Source organism: Euprymna scolopes, chromosome 3 (assembly GCF_053919585.1).
Source record: "Euprymna scolopes isolate OS-2025 chromosome 3, ASM5391958v1, whole genome shotgun sequence".
Taxonomy (NCBI): Eukaryota; Metazoa; Mollusca; class Cephalopoda; order Sepiida; family Sepiolidae; genus Euprymna; species Euprymna scolopes.
In genome coordinates, this window is record NC_136484.1 from 153691056 (window position 1) to 153716419 (window position 25364).

Consider the following 25364-nt stretch of genomic DNA (forward strand, 5'->3'; position numbering starts at 1 on the left):
AAACTGCTGGTGATTATCATGCTAATAGTGTCTATGTTATTACCAGTTTTTCTGGAAAATCTCGGCCTCTTAAATTACGTTATGTATGGTGATTGTTGTGCTCGTTCCACAGCCGATAAATTGTAACTGAACAGATAGATCGATTTATGCATAACTCAGGAAAGTGTAGGGCAATTTCGCTTGACATTTTGAAGGTATTCGATAGACAGTAGCATTATGGTTTTCTACATAAACTCTGATATTATGATATTAATGGTAAAGTTTTTACATTAGGTGTATTGTTTCTTGTCGGGTTTGGGTGTTACGCTTCATTTCTTTTTATTTTAAGTGCTTGGGTCTTCAGGGCTTTTTTTCCAAGTACAAAATCTTTTCTCTCTATATACATAAATTTCTGGAGAATATTATTAAGAAGGTAGTATTAATGCTGGTGATGCAGCATTATATTCCGGCATTGTTCCTTGCTAATGATGATCTGATCAGTTGAAAGATACAGCTGAGCTAGAAGTTAAGCAGGATTCAGTTATATACAGGGATAAGAAAAGGCTTATTTCTAGTAAACCTGTTACGACTCAGCTACGGTCTTTGAATCGTAAAGGTGTCTCTTATTTTTCTGGGCTGCTTATGAGGGAGAATTATATGTGAGACATTTTGATATTTTTTTATTAAGTCTTTCTTGTATTCCATATATAAAACTCATTCTTTCTCTGATTAACGCAAAATCGGTTCTCACTATCGCGCGAAACACTTTCGCACACCTGAGTCTACTCTCTATCTCTACAAATCTAATGTCAGACCATTTCGGGGGGCTGGTGAATTTCTTTTATATATGAATAGTTCTTGGTGAAGTGCAGAAGCGTATCTGTAATCTGACTGCTCTCAACTCTTTTTTTGCAATCTCTCTTTCACAGATGTGATGTTGCTTTTCTCAGTCGTTTTTTTTTTGTAAATAATATTACGGCATGTGTTCGTCAGATTTTTCTGATCTATTATCTGCTTTGTTGTCTCAGCTCGTTTGCTTCTTTAGTTTATATGCGCCTCACCAATTCGCTGTTTTAATACCTTATTCTCATTCACCTTTGTTCAGAAAACAGAAAAGTTGTGGAACTCTCTTTCTGCTCATAGTTATCCTTTTACCTTATTCCTTTAAAGACTACGGTTAGTAGGCATCTCCTGTTACTTTGAAAATCATCTTTCGTTCATGTTAGCTCTTTACATCAAGCGATTTCGTATTTGTCTCCGAAGGATTTATTTATGTGTGTCAGTGTGTGTGCATGTACGCGTGTGTGTGCGCGTGTGTGTGTGTGTGTTTGTGTGTGTCGAAGCAAAGAAAGTAATTATCTTTGTATAAACAATTTAATTAGTTTTCTGCTGAATGAGTAATCGCAATATCTCATCAGGCGAGTCTTTTGATTATTATGCTTTGGATAAAATAGATAATTTTTCATTAAGCTTCTATAAATGAATAATTATAATCATACACATATACGCATATATACTCACTGGCACATACACACACTCATATGCATATCTGGATGTATGTATATAGTTATGTTATGCGTGTGTGAAAAATCAGTTGCATCTTTTTTATTAGTTTAGCTCTCAGATAATACGATATCTGCTAACTTCATGAAATACAAAGATATACGAGTGTTCATGTAATGTTTGTGATTCAGTGAAAACTATTAGTATTACTCTCCACAACCGAAAACTTAGCAGTGTTATAGTGTCGTATTCTTGCGCTCTTTTTCGTTATCTCTGCAGATTCGAAGACAGGAATTCATTTGGTTTGGTGGAATATCCAGTTTATTTCCGTTTTTTTTTAGAATAATACTAGTAGAGAGTATCGTTGTATTAGCCAATGTAGCAATTTGTACTTCACATTCCATATTATTTTGAATATTATTTAGGGTTTACTTGCACGGATAAGTCACCTTCAACTCCGTGTATCCTGAAGACCGCTTTATGAAGATACCAAAGACAATCGAAGATGGCGTATATTTATAATTTATTCTGCATTAAGATAACCAATCAAACAAGTAGAAAACTGTAGACATATACGTAGTTATTGGAATATTTTCAGAGTTGGACTAATAACACGAAGCTATATCAGATTTTCTACAAAAAGCTATATTTGTTTAAAAATAAGACTTAGAATTAATATATAAAGAGTAAGAGAGAGAGATAGATAGAGAGAGAGAGAGAGAGAGAAGAGAAACAAGGACATGAAGAAAGAGATGGGTGGGAGAAGAAGGAGGTCAGCAAGAGATAAGTAATTTTAATATTAGAGAAAAAAACACATTACAAGCATATTGTTATACGGAAGAATTATAAAGTTGTTGTTTTTTTTTAATATGAGCAAGAACCGAGATGTGTAGCATATGGGAGAGGGAAGATTGGGAAGTAATAGAATGTAACAGGTTTTATGAAAATGGTTTCTGCGATGACGTCAAAGGAAAGGAAAATAGAAAAAGTTAGATAAAGGAGGATTAAAAGACAGATGTACAATAGGCGTGTATGTTACATGGTATAAAATACACGCTGATCAGGAAAGGTGAAAGATCAATCAAAGAGACATTTAATAAATATATACGAACAGTTTTTGATAGATACAGGCAATAAATGTAGGCTAAAGGAAATGGTGGATGGTGAGAATGGGAGGAGTCGATACCTCATTATAATAGCACGGATGATATGAAAAAAATGGACAGACACGTGAGTGGAATACGAGAAATATCAAGATAGGGAACAAGATATATGAAAGGAAAAATCGTGTTTGGAAAAACGTGGTCAAATAGACAAAGTCTCACAAATGACACAAATGGGTGCACAGTATTAATACCGTTGTATACCAGCTTATTTGATTACATATATACGAACAAATTACACTGGTGCCTACTTAATGCGGTATTATCTTCCAACGACTCAATTTTGTAGTAAATATAATTCTTGTGTAACAAATTAAACTATAATGGCAGACAAAATGCACGCATTTATCTGGCATATCAATACACCCTTTTTAATTATGTGAACTATTGCGCTAAATTCAATTTAACATTTTCATTAATAAAATTTAAATCAAATGCATTTCATAGAACGCAACAAAAATTCAGGTAGGGCACTTTCTCCACTTGATAGATAAACTTGTTTGGATGATTTTCTCTAAGTTAGACATCAATAGACTTGCAATTAACATGTCTATATTTTATTTTGAGTTGCGACTTTATTTGACTGAATTTTGTTGCATTTTATTAAACAGATTTTAATTTGATTACATTACTTGTAAATATAATTTCTCCTGCTCGGTATATTTCCGAGTAAACGCTATATCAGAAATTTATATAAGGAAAAATGACACTTCTCTATCATCATACGATTTCGTAAAAAATAGTAAATAGAAATTTGATTTGAGTAATATAACATTACTGTATTTCCCCCAATTTTTTCTTATACATAACGCAACGTGATTTTATTTGTACATATTTTAATATGCGATGTACTAATGGTGCTCATCAATAAAGAGATGCATTGATACCTTAAAATTCCTAACAAAAAATAAAGACAGCATCATTTCACAAGCAGATAAAGTAGATGGAATAGTTATCATAGATAAATATATATATATAGAGAGAGAGAGAGAGAGGGAGAGAGAGAGAGAGAGAGAAAATACACACAATACTATCAGAGGGAGATACATATGCTCCGACGGACTTAAAATCTATACATAGAGATATTGAAACCTTCAATAAATCATAAAAAAAACCCTTATCAAAATTGATAAAAAATGGACAGCTTACATAGAATACCAACCCAATATCCCTGTATTATACGGGCTCCCCAAAACACATATAAAAACATCTCTATGCGACCTGTAGTCTCTAACATCGGTAGTGTCAGTCAAAAGATAGCACGAGCCATTGTCCATATTCTTACTCCACTAATGGTCTCCATTAGTACATCACATATTAAAAACTCTGGCGACCTTCTGAATAAAAGGAAATATTAATATACGAAACAAAACACGGCGCAGTCTAGATATAATTTCCCTATATACCAATATCCCTATCAAAAATGCCTTACTCTACTCCGCAAACACCTAAACAAAATTACCATCGATCTACCTTTTTCCCCGGACACATTAATACAAATAATAACACTTATCACTAATACAACCTATTTCTAATAAAATAATTCCTATTACAGACAAAAATTCGGACTCCCTATTGGAAACCCCCTCAGTGGAGTACTATCTTGCCTATTTTTAGAATTTATAGAGACCAGCTCTTTCAAATTTAAACTACCTAAAAACTCCACTTACTTTAGATACATAGACGACATCCTTATTTTTCTCCCCACAAACGCACAAATAGAACAACTTAGAAATAAATTAAATTCCGTGGAACCATCCAAAAATTTACACACGAATCCGAACGAGACAGCTCTTTAGCTTTTTTAAATATACTTGTCATCAGATCAGAAAACGATTTGAGTTTCAAAGTACATAGAAAGACCACACATAGGTAGTAGGTATACCCGCTTATCCGCATGACGCATGACAAGGATGGACGACGAGAGATTGCCAAAGCGCCTGTTCTATTGTGAAATTACACAAGGAAAACGTCCACAGCATAAACCTAGGAAACGTTTTAAGGAAACATCAAAGATAATCTTAAAGTTCTTGAAATTGACGTGTTCAGTTGGGAAAGTGCTTCCAATGATCGTAAAAAGTGGCGCTCATTGGCTATCATGGCTGTGATAGCTTTGAGAAGAAAAAATATGAACATGCAAAAATGATGCGTGATATTCGGAATAAAAATCTGTCAGATCTATACATATATATATATATATATATATATATATATATATAATTATTTACTATAATAATGAATAAAGACATTGCATACACTAGTTTTTTATCCTTTCGAGCATCATCAGTGCAGGGTGTCACGATTAATATCAGTCGGGAGATTCGAACCCGGCAACCGAAGCCATCTCCTACTTAATTAGCAAGGACCCAATCCATTTGGCTACCGTCAAATGCGAGAAACATTGTTAAAATTTAAGTTTTAACAGGGAGATAATGTTCTTGAATATTACTAATTTGATTAAAATTACTAATGTCTAGTTTTATTTCTTTATCTACAAGAGAGTAAGGGAATTGATTATTTACTAACACTTGTTTTATATTTTTTAATTCATTAAAGAATATTTTTTGTTTGAGGAAATCACCTTTGCACGATGTATAAAATGCCTTATTATATTCGTTTTATAACGGAATGGACATCCACTTTTAAAATTTTAAATACAGGAATTAATGGATGTAAGCTTTTTAAAAACGGAGGTGATAAAACCATCTCTACTAGAGTCAATGAGAACGTCTAAAAACGAGATTTTATTATTAGTACTTAGTTCATATGTAAAGTTAAGAACTGAATTATTCTGAAAGATACCCTTTAAATATTCTATTTCTTCTGTGTTATTGACAAGAATTAGTATATCGTCCATATATCGAACGTAAATAGAAAGTTTCTCTATTAAATTAAATACCTTGTTTTCTAGACCAGCCATATAAAAAATACTAAATGTTGGTCCCAATACGGAACCCATTGCCACGCAATCCATCTGTGTGTATATATTTCCCAGATGATCAAAAAATGGGACTTTGGTTGTACACATTACTAATATTTTTTTAGGATTACTGAACTCATCTTAAGTGGAGGAAGGGTCGGATTGATATATTTGTTCTCTATTATAATTTCAATGGTTTTATTCACTGCTATATTTGAAAATAGATTTTCAACATTTAGAGAGGCGGTGATTTTATTGTCGATTTTAGTTACTTGTAAAATCTTTATAAGTTCTTCCGTAGATTTTACACTGTATTTACAAGGTAAATACGGTTTGATGAGTCCGTTGATTTTTTTAGTGAAGTTATATATATTGGTGCTGTCACCTGTGAAATTATGGGACGAAGTGGGAAATTAGTTTTATGTGTTTTTATGTTGCCATATCAATATCCAGGTTTATAATCTCCAATTGTTAGGGGGAATTTTAAATTATCTATTAGAGCATTATTCGCGGTGATAAGTTTATTAACTTGAAGCTTAAGATCATTAACAGAGCTTTTTTTAAACTTTTTAACTTTCTTAAATTTTCTGGGATCATCCAAAATTGATTGGAGTTTACAAAAATATTCAGTTTTATTAAGTAATACATACATATTGGTTTTATCCCCTTTTCTAATAAGTAAATTTGGGTGGGTTTTTAGTTTATTGGCAGTCTTTTTTAAATTATCAGTTAAAATAGTTTTAGATTTTTTAAATCTATTTTTCATAGCCTCAGCCCTAAGCATATCTTAAATACCTGGATGTGTAGTAATTTTCTGTTCGTTTTCTAGGTTAACAAGATTTTCATACACCAAGAACAAACAGAGCATCAAAAAGTGTCTAGCACTCGGACCTAATTTTCATTTATTTAGCACTTACAACCACCAAAATAAAAAGGCCGAAATATAACTCCTATATGATAAGGAAAACCATCGGGGCTAAGACGAGAAGGTGGAATTGGCTTTGCAGTGCGTTCTGAGTTGGTGAAGAGGATTGAACAGCCAATCTGTGTAAGTGACAGAATTATGATGATTCGCTTCCCTCTTGCACACAGTAGGTATATGACGATTTTATCTGTGTATGCCACTACCATGGGTCACGATGAAGACACCATCACAGCGTTTTACATCTCAGTCGTACCATTTCCTCTATTCCGTTATCTGAGAAGATCTTACTCATGGTTGATTTAAATGCAAGAGTTGGCAAGGATCATCACACCTTAGACTCACTCGGCCGGTTTGGTGTAGATAAGTCAACAGTAATGGTCCGCATCTTCTCCGTCTATGCACTCAGTTTGACGTTGCTGTCTGTAACACTTTCTTCAGCCACAAGGAGGTCCATAGGTTTACTTGGACTTAAAAAAAGGGCACTTGATTGATTACATTATTTCCAGGAAGGTAGATGTGCAGGACGTCTGTAGTGTGCGTGTTATGCGTGGAGCTGAATGCGGAACAGCTCACTTTTTGGTACGTGGGAAGTTGAAAATCTATATAAGGGGAAAATGTAGGTCGAGTAGTGTTAAAATTCCCAGGCGGGTTGATGTGCCCAAGCTGGATGATCCAAGTGTACGTGAAAAGCTTCGATCGGTAGTTAATTAATGTTCTTGGCTTCCGCAAATCTAAACGTCAGGATTGGTTTGATGATAATGATTCTGAAATTACTCAACTCTTAAGTGCTTAAAATCAGTTGTATCATAAAATGTTGTCTGCCTCTCATGGAGGTCGGGACTTCCTCCAACATTCACTTACAGCAAGCAAGGGTCTTCTCCTAAAGCGACTCCGCCAAATAAAGAATCAGTGGTGGGCTAAACCCGCCAACCAAATTCAGATGGCTTTTGATCGTAAAAACTTCAAACGCATGTACCATTTGCTTAAAAAAGCTTTTGGTCCTCAAACACTATCTACATCTCCCCTACTCTCAAGTGATAGAATTGCCCTTATAAAGGGTCCTAACAAAATTCTCCTTCGTTGAACTGAGCATTATTCTGATCTCTTTGGCAACTCCTCTAATGTCTATGAGGACGTCATCAATGAATTTTTATCGCAACAGAAGCTTATCCATGAAATGTCTGAGTTCCCATCTGAGAATGAAATTAGAGATGCAATCAAGGAAGTGAATGTTGGGAGGGCTCCAGGGCTTGATGGTATTCCTGTGGTATTCCTCTTACAATGGGATGATAAGCTTGTTCATGAAATTCTTCATCTTATCACTCCTGTGTGGAAACGTGTTCCCGTTCATCAGCATTGAGTTGATGCAATTCTTATATCACTGTACAAAGGAAAGGGGTACAGGACCGACTGTGGAAGTTATCGTGAGATAAGTTTATTGGAAGCAGTTGGCAAAGTATCTTCCAGAGTTTTACTCAATAGATTGTTAAAGTATAGTTGTCCAGAAAACCAAAGTGGCTATCGTCCGGGCAGAGGAACCACATACATGATCTTCTCTGCTCGGCAGTTGCAGGAGAAATGTACTGAACACCGCGTTCCGCTTTATCAGGTTTTTGTTGATGTGACCAAGGCTTTCGATACGGTGAACGGAAATGTCCTATGGATAATTCTAAGGGGAAATTGGGACGCCCACCTCAATTTCTGCGATTACTCAGGGAGCTTCACACTAATATGAAGGCTTGCCTGAACTTCAATGGCTGCCTTTCAGAACTCATCTCAGTTGGCAATGGTGTGAAGCAGGGTGATATCTCAGCACCTACATTGTTTCTATTTATTTTGCAGCTATGCTTTCTTATGTCTTAAAGGACTGTTTTCTGGGGGTTTGTTTGCGTTTCAGAACCACAGGTAAGGGCTTGGATCTTCGTCGTTTTTATGCTTCTACAAGGAACTTTTAGCACCTGGTTCGTGAATTGCTTTATGCGGATGCCGCCGATCTCGTAGCCCATAATGAGAGAGATATGCAGCTATCATGGATCTCTTTTCAGGGGGCTGTGCGTGTTTTGGACTTATTATTAATGTCCACACATCCACCCGGTGGTTTGTATGTGGAACCAAATATTTTTGTCAACAACCAGAGACTTGCCGTGGTTGAAACATTTGTGTATTTGGGTAGTACTCATGCCAGAGACGGAACCCTGGATGCTGAGGTCAGCTATAGGATACAGCGTGCAACTAAGACTTTTGTTGGCTTAGAGAAGCGAGTTTTGTCTGACAGGAGTATAATTATTCATACAACGATCAGTTTCTATCAATCTTGTATTTTACCATCCTTGCTTCGCGCTTCTGAGGCCTGTACAACTTATGGTAGACACATAAAATTCATAGAGAGAGTGCACCTGAAATTCCTGAGACACATTCGGGGAATTAGGTGGCGCTCTGTTATACTTGATGTGGATGTTTTCGTGCGAGCTGACGTACCTTGTATCGAGAAGTTAATTATACGAAACCAAATGACGTATATATATATATATATATATATATATATATATATATATACATATATATACACATACACACACACACACACATATATATATATATATATATATATATATGAAAGCATATATTATACGTATAATATATGTTCATGAATAACGATATTAATAAAAACACGGTGTTCTATAACGGTCCTATGTATTTTTAAATATTAAAAAAAATGAAAAGTTAGAAATAGAGAGATACCATGTGCAGTTGAAAATATGTTTTCCTCTGTATTATGTACATATAAGGTTGTAGACAAAGAGTCAATGGAACTAATGACCAATTTTTTATCTGCAACCTTTTGCATTCTACCTATCTTATAATGTATTCGCTATAAATATAATATCTAAAATTACTATATATATATATATATATGTATATATATATATATATATATATAAATGCGTTCGTGTTAGGCATAGACACGTGCATTTTTTATATTTTCACCCCAAAAAAGGTACAGCGCCACTTCGATATTCGCAGCGATACTATGTAGGGAGTTTAGCAGCAAGATGTCTGCTGACATTACACTTTAACTTCTGCATGCCAGTGCAGTTGGGGAAGCAGGAACCCGGAAAAGAATTCCAAAGTCTATCAGTCCGGGGAACAAACTAAAGAGTAAAATGCTTTCTCATATCTAGGGATCTCTACTGAGTAGGGGTGGAACTTTGCTGCTTGTCGGCTTCTTCGGGGTATGTACATCGAGGGGGTACAAGGGATTGTAGTTCCTCGAAGAATCCACTATTAAAATAATTGTAAATTAGGCAGAAGAATACAACAGGCAGAAGGATGCAACATTTCGTCTGTGGTACAGGGGTTTAAGCTTAGATGACAGTTCAGGACCTATCAGTTTGGAGACTCTATTTTGAACCCCACCCAGGAGTGACAACAATACTCCGTACATGTGTATCTCTGTTTTTTGTGTGAGTTTGTTTCGTATAAACTAAATAAAGGTGCTTTATATGTCTGGGAGTTTCGCTATTTAGTTTTGTTCGGAATACCTCCGATACTTATTGATAATCGAAAAAAGTTAGAAAGCGAAAAACTTATTGTATATCGTAAGACATATTTCGAGGTTATTCGATGACATATGCAAGTGCTGAACAAAAGTTTTCTAAATTTGTATCATTTTTTTCATGGCAGTATAATTATCAGCACCAAGATTTTCAGGAACATTCTTCTCGTTTCAAAGTAACTTTCAGCTTTTGAACTGAACGAAGATGAAAGAATTATATCTACGAACTCATTTCCTATGAACGCATTTTCTGAGGAAAAAGACAGAAAATGAAGGGCAATGCCAGAATAAAGAATATTCCTCGCAAGTGACGTTCGTGTATTGTCCCAGAAGCCAAACGAAACAATGCCTCTACAAAAATGGCAGTACTTTCAATGGTGTTTCTTTATTCGAATATGTCAGATTTTCATTTTTAAAATGCTCGTCAGTTTGCAGCATCTTATTATTCTTTAAACGGATTGTGACTTAATCTTACACTCTGTGCATGTGACCTTTAAACGTTGTCACTAAGGGGTTTCCACTTGTCATTTTCTATTGGCATCCATGTTAAGAGATATTCAATTTAATAATATAAAAATCATTTACATGATTCTGTTTCGTTTTATAAATTTGCTTCTCTGTAACACGTTTAAGATGTACTGATCGTATTCAAACAAAAATGGAATGCACACTATATTTAATTATACATTTTATTGAATATCTTATTAAAAATATTATTAATTTTGTCGTTTGTTGTTTCTCTTAATATTAACACCCTTAATTGCCGGCCCCAGCCAATCACTTCATTTTAACTCGTATATTTATTTTTTATTATCAGCCTGACAAGAAAGTTCTTGCGGCTTTTCTTACTTTTAAATTCAGATGAACATATCTCGGTTCAAACAAATATGTATTGGTCAAAATAAGCACCATTAAAATCAATAAACTTTTGAAAAAGTTTATTGATCAAAATCAATAACATTTTGCCAACGCTAAACAAGTTTATTTATGACATTAACGCCAAAAGCTTGCGTTCTGATCAAATGAAGTCGCTGAAGGCGTTTCTGTTAACGCTTAGGATTTTGAAACATTTCTACGCAAAAAGTGTTCGAGATACTTGAAAAAGTAGTAGTCGGTAAGTGAGAGGTCTAAAGACTATGGTGGATGGGGCAAAGATTTGTAACCGAATTCCTTCAACTTCTGCAGGGTCGGTATATAAATGTGTGGTAGGTCATTTTCGTGGACGAGAATTTGGCATTTTCTGTTAACTAATGCTAGGCTTTGTTGTCGAACTTTCTGATGCATTTCATTCATTTGCTGACAGTACTTCTCCGTCGTAATGGTTTCGTCTGCATTAAAAAACATGTGATCGATGAGAGCAGTCGCAAACTGTCAAACGGTCAGCATGACGTTCTTTTGGTGCAACTATTTCTTTGTAGTAGTGTTTTGAAGCTTCATCGGCGTCTAACTACTGAGTTGAGCGCTGGTTGTGCTTCAAAAATACCCTAAATCTATGAAGATGTGTTTATCAATATGTGGGAGCAAGTTGATTGTGGGAATAAAGACTACAGTTAAAACATTAGCTATTTTAAAGCCATATTTCCTTTTTCCTTTTATTTACTTTGCTTAAGATTTATCTTCACATTCACAGTTTGTCTCATTATGCATGCCCACAATTAATTTTAGACAAAATCAAAGAGTAAACAATTGCATTTTAAGTCAGATAAAAGTAAATAATTTCACGTTATTAAAAACCAAACGTTTGTAGCCATTTGGAATTCATATTAAAGTCGTTTCATGACATTATTTATTCACCAGGTGTGATTAGTTCTTATTTGAGAAATTAATTTACCCGTTCTAGACCGGTATATTTATAAGAAAACCGAAACACTCTAGAATGCCCATGGACACAGCTAGTATTTATCAGTGACTGATGATATGAAGCGGGTGAATTGAGCAATTTTTGCAAACATAAAATAAATCGATGGGAAAAGAGAAATAAACATAGATATGAGTGCCATTGTGATGGCTATTGTCAGCAATTTACGCCTTTTGTGTTCTTGGACGCCATTATTTCTCAGTGTCTATTTAAAGCCTTTTGTTTTTTTGCTGACGGCTAATAAATCGAAGCCGGAAATAAAAACAAAAATCTGAAAAGAACTCAAAGAAAATATTTTTTGCTGATCGAACAGAGAGGAAATATTAATTTCCTACTTTTAGCAGCTATCTATTTCTTTTTCCGTGTCTTTGTTGTTTATTTTATAGCATTTGCTTGTCTAGCGATTTCCATATGCTATTCATTCATGTCTTTTGAAAATATTCCTGGAATATTCTTAAATGGCATTTCAAGTTCGGATGTATGGAGTTTTCTTGTCTTTCGTTTGTTTGCTTAATTATTTTTCTAAATTTTTCCAAAAATTTTGCCATTTTATAAAGTATTTTTGTTTGATCCATCGTTCATTCGATCAGTCTGTGTTTTAAATAGCATTTTTTCTCGATCAATAGCTTTTCATTTATTGTATTGCTTTTTTATCATTCATAATCTTTAGAAAAAGGCTCTGTCCCTCGATTGGCCAGTCTATTCGTCTACCTATTTGGTTGACTCACTTCAGGGGTATAATGCTCTTTGCATTTTTGTCTTTGTGTACAGTGGATGACGTCACTGAAAGGTAACGTTATCTTATTTGTTAACGAACATGCGTGGTATTCAATTTTAGCCATAAAGAGAAAATAACCATGGCTAAGCGATGGATAGAGAAACATGCAGAAATATACGTGGAAAAAACGGTAGAAGAAAAGAAAAATAAATTAAGCTGAAAGACGTTCTGAGAAATTGCGAGATAAGGAAAAGCGTTAACAAATAAATAAAATTACGGCTATTTACTTCATTTTATTGATTCTTGCCCTTTTCATTGCTGAATTGATATTTTTGTAAAAGATAAAATAGATAACTTGTTTACTAGAAATCATAAATAGCTGTGGATGGATTAAATTTTGTAAACTATGCTTAGTAGATTTTTAAATAAGTTATTTGCAAACGTTAGGCTATTGTATATATTGCCATGAATAAATTATGAATATTAAACTAATACAGTTAATGTAATCCTGTGGCTTAATATGTATACACATACACACAAACGTATTCAGTTATAATAGGATTTAATGAAAATACTGAAAATAACATGGTTAAAGATTTTTATAATCAATTGTTTTCTAAAAGTATTTTGGGTGTTATCATCTTTATGTATATGCCTGGTTTATTTTATTGGTGTATTTTACTTTTTATTCTTATTTCATCACCAAACAAAGCATAGTTCTACTGTAATGTTGTAGCTGTCTATTTGCAGAGACACTATAGCAAGATATCTGTTCACATTACAGTTGACAATCTACATGTCATTTCAATCAGGGAAGCACAAACTCGGAAGGGAATTTCAAATTGTAACAGTTTGAGGGAAGCAACTATTAGATTAAATGACTTTTCAGCATCTAGCGATCTCTACTGTATAGGCGTGGAACTCTGTTGCTTGTCTTATTTGTCGGGGTATCTACATCGAGAATGTGCGAAGGATCGGAGTTCGTCCCATCATTTTCCATTAAAATACGTCTACAATAGGCACAGAGATGCAACATTACATCGATGGATTGGTGTTTGGTTGACCGAGCGAAACATGTCAGATTAACTAGGTTTTTTTTTTTTTTTTAGCAACCTGTCTAAGAGAGAAAGGCTAGTAAGAGATGAAGCGTCCTAAATGTGACAACAATACTCCATACATAGGCGGATAGTTGCATTGTAGAGGTCCAAGTAACTCTCAGACGTAAGTACCCTCTAGCACGGTAGAGAGATAACCTTATTCCCAACAACCTTCGCAATACCCTCAATGTATTTGCTTCAATTATTGTTCTTTCTGAATGTTTAGCCGAGAAGTTTGAACGAAGAGCTTTCAGAAAATGTATCATAAGTCATGGATATTAGTGGTTGAGATGAATTCTTGTAATTATTAAAGGAAGGAAAAGCTTCGTATTAGTAACAAAGAATGTTTCTATTCATTTATATGAATATTCCACTATAGATTGAAGGTTTTCCTCTAACAATAATTTTTATCATAAAGCATGTGTTTTTAGTTGATTTATTTGTATAATTCACTATAACATAACAGTTTTTCTTGAAAATGTTAAGCGTATTTAAACCACTCATAATTCTACAATACGAATGATGCAGTTTGTTAACTATATCAGAGTCAGATACGTCACATTATTAAATACAACCGACACATCGGTTATGCAGCTTAAACACGTTAACATTTATTTGCATTAGTGAGTTAGATGATTGGTTATGAAGATATTAACTTGGTAGATTTAGATGTGCCTTGTCGCCTCTGACTGGAATTGAATATTGAATATGCAATAGATAATCGTCTTCTATAAAAAGCACCAATATCCCGACTACATATGCATCAACATTGTTTACTGATTACACTGGAACGTAATAAAAGTTATTTAGTACGCTGTCTTAGTGGATAAAGGCGTGGTGTACCCCTGGGTTCCATTCTAGCAGGCGCTTTGTGTCTAAACGACGCAAACCAAATATCAATCAATTAAAGTACTGGTTTAATTAATATTTTGGACGCCAACTTCGTTGGCGCGTATTGATTGCGAGTTTGCACCGTCGCGTTTTAACTTCGGCACAATTATAAGTCTAGGCGCGAGCACGGGTAGAAACTCGAACCGTGTCTCAATCCAATGCGAGAGATTGTGCGTACACATAAACAATAGAGATATCTTTCTTTGTTCTAATGATTACAAACTTCGAAATGAAAATTATGTTATCTCCTTTGTTTTCCAGTAACCGTTCATACAAAAGAGACAATGCTGTTCTTTCTTTAGCTTATCTGTATTTCTCGGTATATATATACCGAGACACGCCCGCCATATATATATATATATATATATATATATATATATATATATATATATATGTGTGTGTGTGTGTGTGTGTGTGTGTGTGTGTGTGTGTGGGAGGGGCGTGGCTCGGTATATATATATATATATATATATATATATATATATATATATATATATATATATAGTTAGTTATAAAATAAAATCCACTGGATGAAACGCGGAATATTCAGTGTAGCTTAATCGCCATATATATTTTATAACTAACTAGCTCTACCTACGTATTGAGCACTTTTGAAGTAAATGCTTAAAGTTTACGCATAAATTTATACTTTCGTATATTAAGTAATTATATATATATATATATATATATATATATATATATATATATACGACCGTTTGATGGTTCGTGAAAATTAGAACTTCTTTTTTAGCAAGCGACTCTCTATAAGTCACTCCGTCGGTCGGTCGGTCTGTCGGTCGGTCTGTCCGTAACACTTTTGTGCTTTGCCTTTTTGGTAAAGATCAAAGGTCTGTTGTTAATTGATACTGTTCTTAGCTTTTTAAGCTTTTCTTGGCCTTTTGGCTAGGATAAGGGTGTAGTGTCTGCTCCGGCAGATGCTGCAAGCAACGACCATACGTCGGGGCAGCCCCACATATAAGACCTTGGTCAATGTGAGTATGACCCTCCATAACAATTGTCACTATCCAGCTCCTCTACTCCCCGGGGAGCTGGTCCCCATTTCCCCTTCACTCTTCATATTAAAAATCGGCCTTGTGCCTTATTTTCTCGGTGGGGGAGCAAATAAATACAAACCCCACATATAAGACCTTGGTCAATGTAGGGGAAACCCTTCATACCAATTGTCACTATCCACCTCCCCTACTCCTCGGAGAGTTGGTCCCCATTTCCCCTTCCCTCCTGACATTAAAAAACGGCCTTGTGCCTAATTTGCTCGGTTGGGGAGCAACTAAATACCATTTTCTTGGCTTTTTGACCAAGATCAAAGTGTAGTATCTGTTCTTACTACATGCTGTACTTTTTGTGATATAAAGTGGGGGATCACTTTTCTGTATTGATTTAATATAAAATGATCACCCACTTTACAACCAGTCAGTCTCAAAACCATTCAAGTCATTCTCCAGATCATTACAGTTGTTTTTGAAGGATTCCAGTCATTTTTTAAGCATTCAAGTCATTCTTAAGGTCATTCAATTCATCCTTAAGTTCATTAAATTCATTCTAAGTCATTTACTTTTTATTTATTTAAGTCATTTCAGCCCATTTTTCGGTCATTTTAGTTTATCTTTAAGAATTTCATGTCAATCCTACATTCACGCATTCATTCATTACACGAGAGTACGCGACTAATGGCTATCAGTCTTGTTTTCTTTTTTAAATATAGGTTTTAATGGCCGGAATAAAAGTTAAAATATATGAAATGTGTATTTGCCAAATTTACACTTTATTAAAAAAAACTCCGTGAGTAAATAACTCCATTTTGTGAAATGAGAAAATATAATTTCATATGCCGTTATTCTTTCAATAATAAAAAAAAAAAATTAGGTTTTATAAATTAGTTTTACATTTAATCAAACTGAATATTTACTGATATTGGTTATCACTCGGAATTTACTACGAGCTTCGGCTTACTTAAATATGTGATCTCCTCCTAACGAAACGTAACTGAAATAGTAAGGATTCCATGTCTGATGTAATTGTGTTTGTTATATCCTGTTGTCAGTCAAGAAATTTGTTAGTTAATGTTTTGTAAATATATTTTCTTATGCCCATGAGGGTATGCTTGATATCAAAATGTGAAAGTAGCATTTTGTTCTCTTCTCCATACGTTGGTACATATTGTTTACAAGGTTATTATAACACATATATTTTAATAATTAATATTTTACTACTGATTAGCATTAAATATTAAAGGTGATCAAAATAAACATTTCGTTTTTAAGATTACTGAGAAATAGTTAGCACAAGTGTTGCTGAGACAGATTGTATTTCAAAAGTTATTTGTGTCAAGAAAAGTTCAATAAACTGACATTTGTTTTATAAAAAAATATATAAGTATACAAGAGCTAATTAGGTAAGTTTTGAAATTTTACTTACATCAGAATACCCTGAATATATATAAAGACATTATAGAGTTAATCAATATTTGCATTGTAAAATATATATTTGTTAAGAAATATACAAACTATTGGTGTTAACGTCGTTCAAATAAGTAGAATAAGACTATAGTCAGTGTTGGAGACGATCCTCTATGGGAATTATGGACTATCTCATGACGTCACTTCCTCTGGTGACGTCACTTCCTGTAAGGGTTACCGGTGCTGGGCAGTTTTTGGTAGGTGGCTTAGCATATCGTGTGCAAACACCCAAAAGTTAAGGAATGGTATCGCCCAAGCCGCATTGCTTATAGTATATGTGAATACATGTTTGTTTCTAAGAGTCCTGTGTTTGTTTCGTTTTGTTTACCATTAAACACCATAACAAACTGGCGACGAACGGATTCGACCTTCATACGAGTTAATTACACAAAATGAAAAAATGTAATTAATTTGACTTCAAAAGAACTTCGAATTTACAAACTAAGAATTCGACTGACAATTATTTTCTAAAAACAAAATTCTAAAAACAAAAGAAGAAACGAAGGCAGGGCAAAGCTCTTGACTCAATTGTAAGTAATCTTTTTGTCTCAATATATAAATTAAAAAGAACTACACCAAAAGCATTTTTGTTAATGCCGTAAAAATATTTTGTTTGCTTATTGAAAGAAAAAAAAGAGAAAAATATTGACCCAAATTCACCGCGAAACTATTCTATTTGTAACTTGTCTACTGTTCATTCTTATGCAAATTCAGACATTTTTCAAATGAAGATAAAAGGTGTTTTGTCTTTTCTTTTTTCTGCGAACTTTATGCAAATTTTTAACAGGACAGAATTGGGGTGTTTTCCCTTTGTTTTTACTTAGACTAAAGTGGTATTGAAAGGATAGACGGTTTCATTGAGTGGAATTTTCTGAAATATTCTATTTTTAAGTGTCTGTTTTAAAGTTAATTTTTTTCTCCCTCGCGGGGACAAGTCCCCCCCCCTCCGCACACACACATAAAAAACCTTACCATTTTGGTTACCTTCCGGATAATTCCACATTTTAAAAAATTATTTTGCAACTGTATTGTATCATAGTATATTTTTGGTTTGTTTTTGTTTCGCGAGTAATATTTTGTCCACCCTCATATTGGGTTATTTCTAAGGTTTTTACCAAGAAGCAATGGATACATTGCTCCTTCTTCATACGCCCAAACACAAGAAAAGGACATGTTCTGTTTTATAAATTATTTTATCTCTCTTCGACAGTCAAAAACGGAAATTATTTTTTCTCGTGCGCTTGGAAAAGCCATTACAAGATAGAAGAGGTTAAAGCAGTATTAATACAGCTAATCAAGACCCAGATGGACCAGCAGCAGAAAGCTATCGGAAAATTTAAAAGAACGCGATAAACCGCTCCAATTACAATTTCAAGGGAGTCAACAAGCGTTGGAGGAGAGAATGCTACTCCAACAACAGAGACAAGAAACGCTATTATTAAAAATGTTCGATAGAACGGAACACAGGGACGACAGCTTTGCTTTTTGCCAAAGTACAATATGGAACGCTATAGAAACATTCAACCACCGATCGGAGTTGGAGGGGACGTTTGACGCTTTCTATGGGAGATATGAGGACCTATTTACCGTGGACTGTCAAAAGTGGAGCAACGCTAAAAAAGTTCGCCTACTTTGGAGGAAAATTAGGGCCACAGAACATAGCAAGTTTGTGCATTATACTCTCCCCAGGAAGATGAGTTAATTGGAATTTCTGAAGCGCTCAAACTTTTATCCAAACTGTTAAGCCCGAATACTACGCCCTTTTATAAAAGATGAGAGTGCTTTAACCTGCAAAAAAGTGACGACGACGATTACCTGACTTTCGCGTCCGTGGTAAATAAACACTGTGATGATTTCCGTGTATCTGTCTTATCGGCAGATGACTTCAAGTGTTTAAGAGTCTAGTGTCATCCAAAAATGCTGAGATTAGACGACGTGTCCTCTCTAGACGAGAGCGAACAGGGCCTCACCATCCAGAAGTTGGCCGGGAATTATTAACGGGTAGTCTGCGTAAGGAACAACTCGAGACACGTCGAGGAGTCAGGCGTAACATTCATTAGAAGGACGACCTTCAGACTGGGAAATACTTACCCCGAAAAAGCAGCGTTGGAAGTAAGAAAACTCAGACCACACCTAATAAGTACAACCCAGTTACTGCAGCGGGAAACATTGGTCGATTCAATGTTTTTACAAAGATAAGTACTGCAACGCATGTGGCAGGAAGGGCCACAAACCGATCCAGTGCAGGAAAAACAAGGACAAAAACAGCGTCCGACAGTCTAGATACGACTTGGATTCTGATACGAACCGGCGCAAATATGTCACAGTTAACATAGCAAATAAAACTGTGCATCTACAATTGGATTCCGGATCAGACCTGTTCATCATTAATCTTAAGACCTGAAAAAGGCTAAAACAACCAACCATGCGGAAGACGAACAAATCAGCTCGAGCTGTGACAGGCGATAAAGTGGAATTTTAGGGAGAGCTCATACTCCCCGTGACCTTAAATGGTGTTACTAAAAAAGTGAAAGTGTATGTTCATAGGATATCCAAAAACCTATTCGGTACTGACTGGATGGAGTGATTCGAATTGTGGGACCAACCTACGAATATCTGTCTTAGGGTAGAAAACACGTCTACTGAAGCGCAACAACTGAAAGACGAGTTAAAAGTAGAATCTCCAGAAGTACTCCCAACAGGACTAGGAAAATGTACAAAGCCTATAGCAATATTCGAACTAAAAGAAAACACTCTGCCCGTTTTCAAGAAGAAACTTAACGTCCCATTTGCAGCAACGGAGAAAATCCACAAGCAATTGGATCGGCTAGAACAGGCCGAAATACTATCCAAAGTAAGCAGCAGTGATTGGGCAGTCCCTACCGTATATGTGACCATGAAAACAAACCAGATTCGTGTATGTGCGGATTTCTCGACGGGTCTGAACGCAGCTCTCAAACATTACCACTATCCACTCCCCACAACAGATATTCAACAAATTAAACAGTGTTAAAGTATTTTCTAAGGTGGATTTGAGCGACGCATATTTTCAGATCCCGTCGAGGCGAATGTTCAAAACTCGTATGTATGAATGCACACAAGGGACTCTACAAGTTTGAAAGGTTAGCTTTCGGGGTCAAGGTTGTACTTGCGATTTTCCAGCAGGTCAGAGACACCACGCTAGGTGGCCTCGATTTCACTTGCGCCTACGTTGATGATATGTTCATAGCCAGTAAATCCACAGATGAGCACCGAAAACACATACATGAAGTTTTGGAAAGAATTCAAAGTTTCGGTATGAAAGTAAAAGTAGCAAAGCGTCACTTCCTGATGAAGAAAATACGTTACTTAGGTCACATAAAGAACATGCCTTCTCCAATAACGTGCAAGCACTACAAAGCTTTCTGGGCCTGGTTAATCTCTACCAAGTCTTCATCAAGAATATGCATGATTTGCGCGCTCCACTAAATGAACTGCTGAAGAAAGAGAAAGACTGGGTTTGTACGCCAAAATGCTATAAGGCGTTTGAGAAGATCAAAGAGACTTTAACTTCAGATCTTTTTTGACACACCATTATCCAAGGTTGAGAATAATAGTAGCGTGTGACGCAAGCTCATTTTGTGTGGGAGCTTGCATACTTCATATAATGCCTGACTGTACCAGGAAACTGATTGCACATGCATGAAGAACGCTATTAACGGCCGAAAGACAGTACTCTCAAATTGAAAAAGAAGCCTTCAGTATTATATTCTCTGTGATACGGCAGAAAATTTTCATTGCAGACTGATCATAAGCCGTTGCTCACGGTTTTGGTTCCAAGAATGGCTTACCGACATATGCGGCTACTAGACTGTTGAGATGGAATACATTATTACTGAATTATGATTTCACCCTGGAGTTCTTATCTTCGAAACAAATTAGCCATGTGGATAGCTTAAGCTGATACCATTGAAAAGGGATCCGTTTGAAGATTCTATCATTGCCATTCTTCGGACGGACGGAGAAATATAAATAATAATGGGCAACACAATAAGAGAACTCCCAGTGTCTCTACCGGAGATTAAAGCGGAGCAGACACGGGTGACTTCATCTGTGACATAAAAAGAAGATCTTGATAAAGGACGATTTTCTGGAAGTATTTTCACTTTGCTGTTAGGTTTTATTATATGGCGAAAGAAGACTGGTGATTCTCAAATGCACGCCAGTGGAACTCTCTGCCGCTTGCCTGTTTCCCACCTGACTACAACTTGAACGTCTTCAAGTCAAACATAAACAAACTCCTGACAAACCGCCCCCTTAAGTAAGACACTCTATCAAAACCCCCAATACTAAGTATTACTACAATACTATCTCATTGATTACTGTACACGCAATAACCCTTATCCCTGAGTGGCCTTCGGGCCTTGATAAGTGGTGACCCCATGTAAAAAAACAATGTCTCCAAAATCGAATTCTACGGGATTTTAACACAGGACATATTGGGAAAAATCATATGAAGAGTTTGATGAGGAACTATATTTACTGACCTAAAATGGATAAGAACATTAATTAGAGGATAGACTAGTGCACAGGCTGTGCCCTTGCGTCTAAATCTCCACCGATAACGTCTAAATCTTGGCCGAAGACTGACCAGCCATGGTCTAGGGTGCACATCGATTTTACGGGTTTGCAGTTATTACTTAATCGTAGTGGATAGTTTCACCAAGTAGCCTGGGGTATTGAGACGCAGAAGACCGACAACTGGTACGACTATAAATTTCTTACATGAACTGTTCGCACATTTCGGTGTAGTCGATTGCATCGTAAATAATAATGGAACCCATTTTACGTCTGCTGAGTTCAAAGGTTTTTGTGATACGTTCCAAATTAATCATATCACCACTCCCCAAACCATCCTAAATAGTCAAGCGAAACGCTTTGTGGACACTCTTTAAAGAGCACCGAAATAGGCTCAAGGAACCTCAACAGATAAAGCCCTTCAACTATGTCTTCACGTTTATAGGATTACGCCCAACCCGAAAACACCAACAGCAGTCTCACCTACAGAAACGATGTTTGCGCGGAAAGTGAGATCCGTTTTTCACAAGCTCTTACCAAAATAGTCAAGGCCAATAGTGACCGCTTGTGTACCCAGTAAACGTTTCATGTCAGGTGAAAGAGTGTTTTTCAAAAGTTATAAAAACAATACATGACGTGGTATATATCATTCAACACGTGGCATGGTATATATCATCCAAGGACCAACATATACCCATAAACATCACCAGAACCAACTAAGAAGATATCAATCAGTTGGCACCAGCGACAGTCATCCATTTGAAGATGAGCGGATAGACACTGTCTTCGAAACTTTTGATCGTGAACCTCCTCAACCAACACCTGAATTACGGCGATCGTTCCGTAAGTGAAAGTTTACCGATTCATTGATGATAAACCCTAAAGGTAAGAGGTACTGACAGCTTTTACGAACGAAAAGCTTGGGAGGATATGTTGGAGACGCCCCTCCATGGAATTAATGGACTATCTCATGACGTCACTTCCTCTGGTGACGTAACTTCCGGTAACGAATGCCGGTGCCGGGCAGAGAGTTTTGTACGCGGCTAAGCAGGTCGTGTGTAAACGCCCCAAAATTAAGGAATGGTATTGCTCAACCTTCCTTGCCTGTAATATACGTGAATACATGTTTGTTTCTGAGAGTCTTGTGTTCCTTTCGTTTTTATTACCATTTAACACCATAGCACATAGGAAACTATTTTATGCGCACACAAATCAATCAAAGTGTATTGCATGGTAGCAAGTACAATAAAAACTTAATATAGTACAAATTTCGCTGTATCTGGCAATATTTTCTTTAAACATCAGTTTATAATATTCTCGAAAAAGAAATAGCACACGTAGCACATTTAAACGTCTATTTATTAAATGCAATAAGGGAAAATTTATCGTACTCTATGAAATTAATATACTAGAACATGGAAGTAAAACAGTAAATCTAACTGGACAATGCAATCGATCTTTAAATTATTCAACAAGGTGATGAAACTGCAACATCATAGATTTTACCATTCAGTAATTCGGTGGGGTGATTGTCATGAGGAGAGAATCAAGAGAAAAATATAACTTGCCGCGAAAGAAAGTACATGGATATTGAACATGATTGCATGGGTGAAAAAATAATACGTCTAATGTGCGTTAGAAACAGACCCAACGCATTTGAGAAAAAAAATCTCCGTGGAGTTGGAATCACAATACAGCGCACAGAAATATTGTCACATAAACGCAGAAGTAACAATAGAGGAAAAAGAAAAATGTATAGACGGAAGATCAATGTAACTTAAACCGAAAGAAATTCCATAGACTGACATGTATTATGAAATATCCACACATCTTGTGGCATCAATATTGATCACTATCACTTTAAATAGTCGATATGATCAAGGGAGATTGAACAACCTATAAATTATAGCATAGAGAAATATGCGGATAATGCAGAAAGAGAGAAGACTTTGGTCACTCAAACTCCCACTCATAGAAAAGCAACAGCTATTACTGACTCGTACCTAATAAAAACGAAGGAACACACAACTGAGAGTACACTTCTACCATTACCTGAATAATTGTGGACTTCTTCCTGAGGAAAAGAAAGATGCTTAAAAGGAAAAAGGAGAACATAAGATCAAAATATCCTGAAGGAGGTAAAAAGAAGATAGAATTAAGCGATTGCATGAATCGATTACAAAAGAGATTATGATAGGACTCCCCATGCATGGATAATGGAATGCTAATAATGTATAAAATACCAAGCAAGATAATCATAATCGTGATAAAAAAATAGAATGAGAACATAGAGACTGAAAATGACAGCTTATGGACAACACATAGTGTTACGTGATCTGACATGAACGGCACCCATGTAAACGGGTGTATATGTTTCGTGATTGTGGCGTGTCCTAAATGTGTTACTAATTGTCTATTAGGGGTTCTTTATATTCTGAACACATTTTATGTATTGTGATCATATAATGCGTGCGTGCGTCGGTCATATGTTTATCTTTGGCATACCTCTACCTTCTCTGCTCACCGAACCTGGCCCATCCTGATTTTATCTTGTTCTTGAGGGGGGGGGGCTGGAACCTTTTGGACGAAACACATATACTCCTAGACGATGATTAGTTTTCACATTAGTTTATATTTAACTTTGCAGGATGTCGCGCAAATGAAACTGGAGAGTGAGTTTCTTTGCTTGTGGTCTTAGCAGTCTATATCGAGAGACACGCCACTCCTTCCTAAGAGGGAAAGAGAGACAACCGTAAATCCCAACCGCTCTGCTTCAATTCCAAGTTCCAACTCTCCGATATCAAGCTAACTTGATCACGTGACTCACACGTAGATCCGGTCAGCCGGCCAGACTTTCCGGTAAACTGATCTAGCTTTGTTCTATTTTGACAGGTTTTATAAATATTCATCATATCCATCATCTAACCTCTGCGGTTAGATAGATCAAGATGGACAGATAACTAGATCGATAGATAAATAGTTTATTCTGTTCTACATATTTCATAAGAATAGCAGACATTAACATATAAAGAGGCAGCTTCCAAGGATATTTACTATCACCATTACTGTTCATCATTGCCCTTATGCCCCATAACAATGTGCTGAGAAATTCTCAAGACGGATACAAGTTTTCTAATACAGAGGGAAAAAATGAATCGCCTGATGTACATGGACGATCTAAAACTTTTTGCAAGAACGGAAAAGAAACTAGAGACACTAATAAACATTACTAGGATCATCAGCCAGGATATTCAAATGGAGTTTATTATGGAAAAGTGCGTACTACTAGTTACAAGAAAGAGAAAACTAGAGACGACAGAAGGCGTTGAACTAACCAACATAACGGAGATGAGAGCAGTAGAGGAACAAGACGCCTATAAATACTTGGGTGTTCTGGATACAAATGCCATCAAAACAAAAGAGATGAAAGAGAGAATTGGAACGGAATACTTCAGGAGCACAGGAAAACTTCTGGAAACCTAAATATATAGCAGAAGCATAAAATATATAAATGCATGGGCAGTATCACTAGTAAGATACTCTGGACCTTTCATAGGGTGGACTACAGAAGAACTGCGATAGCTCAATAAGACGACCAGGAAACTCATGATCATGCACAATGCACTACACACAAAAAGCGATATTGACAGGCTGTATGTAAAATGGAAAGAACGCGGGAGAGGACTGATTTATATAGAATGAGACAGAAATAGAAATATA